Source organism: Elaeis guineensis, chromosome 13, assembly GCF_000442705.2.
Source record: "Elaeis guineensis isolate ETL-2024a chromosome 13, EG11, whole genome shotgun sequence".
NCBI lineage: Eukaryota > Viridiplantae > Streptophyta > Magnoliopsida > Arecales > Arecaceae > Elaeis > Elaeis guineensis.
In genome coordinates this window covers 46158246-46165258 of record NC_026005.2, presented here as the reverse complement: position 1 = coordinate 46165258, position 7013 = coordinate 46158246, and positions in this window count along the sequence as shown.

The window sequence follows — 7013 nt, the reverse complement described above, 5'->3', positions numbered from 1 at the left end:
TTCATCCCGAACCTTGCTGTGGGCTCAATGTGAATTGAATCTTGAGGCATCAAATCCTAACATTAGTCCACTCTCAGAATAAGAAATTGAAATTTCCTCTGATGAGGAACATTTGCATGGATATTTTATCACTCTTTTCAAAGATCTAAAACTTAAAGCATTTTAATAGGTCATTTACTTGTCGTAATATCATCTTTTTTGGTAGTTAAATATTACGTAATTGATGCATGTATGAGTGTTTGCATGGTAGTCATGACAGCGAGGGTACAATGGTCTAGTGAAGTGCTGTTATTAAAAAATACAACATAGATTGGGATCTTGGTAGTGGATTCCATAGTTACAATGGCACAATCATGAGTAGACATGGGCAATGGATCAGACCGCCTATTACACGATTTGATCTGACATGAAACTGGTCATAGACACGATCCGTTTGCTACAATAATGGGCCGTGTCAGGCATGGTCCATTGAAAGGAGCCAGGTTGGGCTGATGGATTGCGACCTACGGCCCAAGCCCGACATCAGCCATAAGGGCCTAGGCTGTTACAGTCCGGCATGGTTCAGACCCGATCAAAGCCCGGCACAGCCAATGTGTTGGTCCGACCTTTTTTTTGAATTTAAAAAATATAATTTTTTTTAAATTTAAAATGAGTTAAGGAGTAAAATTAAATATAGAAGTGGGATTTTTTTGTAAAAATAAAAAGTCACCTTCTAATGGTGGGGAGCCTGGCATAGATCCCTACCGATTTATTAGTAACAATCAAAATGATATAAGAAAGGAAAGGTGGCTAGGTCTGACTTCCAAATCAATGAGGAAGAGAAAAAAAATTGAGGTGACTCACCTCAATAATTAAAAGATAAAAACTAAAAAATTATAAATATCTAGTATTAATAAATAAAAATCTTACTAATCATCATGCATCATCGGTAGTGTTTGTGTCGTCGTCGTCATTGAATGTTGTATTATATTCATCTTTATCTTGAAGTCTCGCCTTGGTATCCAATCAATTTTTAAAGCAGGGCAGCATCTTAATTATTTTACTGGTCATCCTACTTCTCTTTTCATCTAGAATACATCGATCTGTACTAAAAATAGATTCTGATGATGTTATGGATATTGACACAGCTAAGATATCATATGCAATGATGGATATTACAAGATATTAATTTTTAATACTTTTCCACCAGGCTAACACATCAAGATTCTCTATTTGATTTTCATCATATATAGATTGAAGATCATTTCATAAATAAAATTTAAGTTCACTACTTAAAGATGAAAATGTAGATGAACTTGAAAAAGCATGTGTATATCTTCTATGAGAAATGAATGAGAAAATAGATAATGAACGAGAAATACTAGAAGAAGAGGCGGATATTTGTAAATGAGAAGCACTAGATCCACAATTTTTTCATCATATAAAACATAAATATCATGAAGAAGTTGGTTTACCTTAGCTTTAGTGGATGCAAATTCTTGATTCATATTTTCACAATATGCACCAAGTAAAATTAGCACACTACTTAATTTAACACGTAAATCAAATACAGCAGCTAAATTATACATAGGATATATCCTGTCCTAATATTCATTCTATTTAGATTTTATGTAACAAATAATAGGTTTTAAAATATCATCATATCTATATTATGCAAATTTTTGGCTAATAAGATATGCTTGTTGTAAAAATAAACAAGAGATTGGATAACAAATACTAGAAAGAATTTTAGTGGCATTATAAAAACTAACCAAAATTTGTTTTAAAATTTTATCTTTATTTCAACCAGTTTAGTCAATATAAAATCTAATCCACAATCATTAATATATGCACTTAATAATTTTTTATATGAATACGCATTATGTACCATGGTATATGTTAAGTTTCAATGAGTAACTACATTAAGTTTAATTTTTTTAAAATATTTACCATGATCTATACATATTTGCTTAAATTCTTAAAGCCTTGCCCTTGAAGCTTGAATAAAAAAAACTATATTTCTAATTTTTATAATAATATCTTGAACTATGCTCATATCAGATTGAACAAAGAGATTTAAAATATGACATGCATATCTAATATGCAACAAATTTTTATTTAGAATGAGGTGTAATGAGTCTTTCAATAATCTGATAGCAGAATTATTATTGGATACATTATCAAAAGTAATAGACATAATTTTATCATTAATACCATATGAATATGCAGTTTGATAAATAGCATTAGAAATTTATTATCCAAAAAATAAAAAATCAAAAATACGAAAAGCAAGAATACATTTATTTAATAGCCAATCATTATCAATATAATGAACAGTAACGATAATAAAATAATAATTACCAATAGATGCTATCCAAATATTAGAAGTTAATGATACTTTGGAATTTAGAGTAGAGAGAGTTTCAATTAAATTTTATTTCATTGCTAAAAAATTAATCATAACTACTCTTCTAAATATCCGTCTATTAGTTCTTTTGTAAGTAGGTTGTAGGGCTAATTGAATATACTCTTCAAAATTAAAAGATTCACATAAGCTAAAAAGTAATTCATCCTTAACCATCCATTTTACCAGTGCTTTCTTTTGATTTTCATGATTATATGCAAAATTACTTATAAGACTATCCCCTTCTATATTAAGGATGCTTTGAAGATGAGCATCACTCATATATGGCTCTCTTGATGTCTTTTCAAATGGTCAGTTCCCTCACTACTAGCATAACTATATACTTTGATATATTTTTTATATTTTATTTTTAAAACTCTATCTACCATAACTCTTTCAAAATTATTTCATACAGTACTAGTTTTCTTACGAAAAGAAGAGGCAGAATCTTGACTTTCGGTAATAGTTTAAGAGGGAGCAAGAATAGTAATTTTTTCTCCCTCAAAAATCGGAAGAATGTCAAAATGACTCTCATCAAAAGATGCCATATCTAAATATGAGTTATGCAAATAATAAAAATTAACTAAAATACCAAATAGAAAAATTAAGTAGAGGTAGACTGGCGAAAATTTATGAGTTTCCTCTTGTGCTCCTCAGGACTTCAACAAGGACCTCCAAACTCCAAGGCTCCAATAGATAGACTAATTCTCCTTTTGTGTAGCATTTGCATACTTACTAATTGCTAATTGCTAAATATTGAATATTTATTAAATATTACTAGAAGAGGAGTTGTAGAGAATGAGAGGAGAATTGATTTGGTGTGGTAAAAATAGAAGAGGTAGAGGGTATTTATAGAAGCCCTAAAACTTTTATTTTTCCAAAATACCTCTAAAACTAGCCGTTTTGTGGCTGTTAAGGGGAATGAAATGGTAAAACAATCAGAAAATAGCTGTTACCTAACCCAAAAAAATAAAAAAAAAGAAATTAGCCGTTATAGGACGTGCTTGGCATGGCCTGTAACGGCTTTAAACGGGCCGTGCCAGGCACGACCATTTTGTTCAAAAAAAAAGCAAAAAGAAAAAATGGATAGTCCATCAAGCCCGCATGCCGCCCATCAGGCCTACGGGCCTGACGGCCCCTGGACTGTGCTGGGCACAGCCCTCTAGATCTCAGGTTTAGGGTTATGCTAGGTCAGGATTCGGGATAAATGGGGCTATATCAGGCATGACCCATTTGGAGTCTGATCCGATGGGCATGGGCCAGGCCGTGCGAGGCACGATCCAATGCCCATGCCTATAATCACGAGACTACATAAAGCAATAGCTTGTGATTGCATGCGCGCCTCGCTATGATTGTAGGTGTTGTCCCACGTAAAATGATGAGGGCTATGCAACACGGGCCGTCCCATGATAAATGGATGCTTGTGGTTGTGGGATTGTACCTCTGCGCTCAATCAACTAGAGATGATTCTAATCCAAGAGAAAAGATGAAAATATTTTCAGTTCTTTTTTTCTTTTTGGTAATATCTAGAAGCAAACCCTAATTTAATTACATATCCATTTTTAGCAAACATGAAGGTATATAGGTTTTTTCTTGCAAAATTCTCATTTTATTGAGTGTAAATGTCAGACCAACAGCAAATTTTATGTTCAAGGGATTTCTGTATATAAACCTTTGCAAATAAAGGATATTGCACACATAGCCCTCAAAAATCTCTTAATATCCTATTTTTATAATGGTACATCTCTTTGTAGATTTTCTTTCGTTAACCATCTGAGCAAATACCCATGTTAACCTTTAAACGACAAATACCTTTTTATTCATACACTTGAACAATTTCAATATTCAATATTTTTTATTGCAAAGAATTATTTTCACATTTTTTTTTGAGGCATATTGTTGCAAAAGGTAATAAAATATTTTTATTTTCAAGAAAAATTAGTTATGAACACTATTAATCAAAAATCTAATACGAAGAGCACTATTGAAGAACAGGATGAATTAAGCGCGGTATACTCAAAAGTCATTTTGAGGGTTAAATATGCAATACTCCACATTTGCAGGGCTAAATATGTAAAAATCCTTATGTTAAAATGTATAGCTAATGATTCATTTTCTAAAGCTCTTGAAGGCCAGCCTCTATATGTTGCATGTATGTATATATGTACATAATTACATACGTACATATGCATGTGTGTAGGTATGTATATACCTATATAGGTATATATGAGTGTATTGTTGCATGTATCTATGCATGTGAATATGTATATATGAATGTATGCATGTATGTGCGCATGGATGGATGCCTGTATCTACGTACATATGTGTGCATGTGTATGCGCATCCTTGTGTCTATACATATGGTAGGAATTAGATGAAAATACAATAACCTATTAATTATTTACAAAATTTTGAGTAAAGTGATATATAAGTAGTATGCTTTGATACTTGCAAGGTAGATGTGCATTATGTTGCTAGGACTGACCAAAGGTGACCTGGCATCCATGTCCAAAACATTCAAGACCCAACCCAATCTTGGGACAAGGATTCGAATTTCAGATTCACATTGCTGAAATAATTATTTGATTTCATCTCTAAGACTAGTATGAGTCAGTGTAAAATGGATTTCTATCTTTAGATGGGATTTCCTGTTGCGAATTTGGGACATGGAACTTAGGCTAGCACTTCACTGGTTGTATTGCAGAGATTTTCTTTTCTAACGTATTCCATTTTTTTTTTGGTTTTTTAACTAGTTAATTTCTGAAAATGGTTTGGTGTTAGTTATACCCTCCTTCTCATCAGATTTATTTCTATTTATGGATGAATAGTGCACCTGATCCCATCTAAGATATAGCCATCCAATGTTGATTATTTAATCTTATGAAGGCCCAAGTCTATCAGAACTCTCTCAATCCTAGACAACTCTGAAGACAGAATTACCGAGCTCATCATTGCCCACCAGTGTCATGTTGAAAGCAAGTCATTGATTTTGATAGATAAAACCACAAATTTAATGCCTAATAACAACCCTGTATGTGGGCTTGCATGTGATGCGTTGAGGATGAACACCTCTTTTTTAGAATGAGAAACCAGGCGACGACACCGGGTTGAAACGATAACATAAAATTAACGGTGCCACTTCTCAATGAATGCTTCTCCATCCATATTAGACAATTATCAAATTTATTTTTTTCAGACCGTAAGAATATTGTCTTCCTATACCAAAGATGATGAGTTGCTCGAACCATTGCTGATCTGATGGACAGTAGATAAGAAATTATCGTGAAGCAGGGTGTAATACCAACTCTACAGGAAAAAGAACCAAGAAGACAAAACAACATGGCGACCAAAAAAACAATTATTTTTTGCACCGGAGCCTAGTCTCCAAAGAGGATGACACAAAATACACATTACATTGGAGGTATCACCTTACAGCTACAATGAGTATTACAAAAAATAAATATTTTTTACAACTAAGAGAATAGAAAACATTGAACAATAACAGACAGTAAAATCATGCTCTCCATAGAGATCCTAATTGTCATGCTTCAAGTCTGGGATATAATATGACCATACTACTGTTGGACTACCATCCTCGATAACATGAAGCCTATCAATCATAATTAGCTAAAATTATCATAAATAAAATATAATAAAAGATTCAATTCCATCATTTATTAAGTAATTAAACCAAGATTGGTTCCGAGCATCTAAATCCAATATAAAATACCAAAATCCATATCTCAAGATTCATCAATAGTTGATTACAAGTCCATCATTATCCTATAAATTTGCAAGCTCACTAACATAGACTCCTAAGCTTGAATCATCCATCATTTCTAACCTTATTCCTCTATAAAAAAAAAAAAATAAATCAATGAAGAGGCATAAGCTATACCACGTTAGTAAGTCAACCTTGCACTATCTTACCAGATCAAGCATAAATTTATATATATATCAATAAATAATTTAGAGAAGATGATTATCATTATAAGACAAAACTTTCATAATATCGTTATATCATAAATCAATAATGCTCTTTTATATGTATAAATTATGCCAGTTACATAAACATAGTTTCTAATGCAAAGCATAAATAAATTCATAATCATGTTAATCTTATAGATAAAGTCATAAATTATCTGTTATTTTATCATATTATAATTATTAATAATTTTTTCAGGCTAAATGTTAAGATCACTATTATATCTATAACAAGATTATAATCGTTAAAATACCAACTACTATTATCTATTGGCAAGATCATATACTAACTACTATACCTGTTGATAGGATCATATCCAATTACTATTATCCATTGATAGGATTATATACTAACTACTTTTATCTGTTAATAGAATCATATACCAACTACTATTATCCATTAGTAGGGTCGTATCCCAACTACTATTACCTGCTAGCAGAATCATACATAGCTATCTGAAAGTCTTTTATCATATTTTTTAAAATAAATATTTTTAAATTATATTTTATTAAATCATGTATAAATAAGATATTAAATAATTTTATAGATCTCATTGTCTATAAATAATTTTTAATAATAAAATAATTATGAAATCATTCTTTTCATGATAAAATATAAATTTCATAAATATAAAATTCATATTTT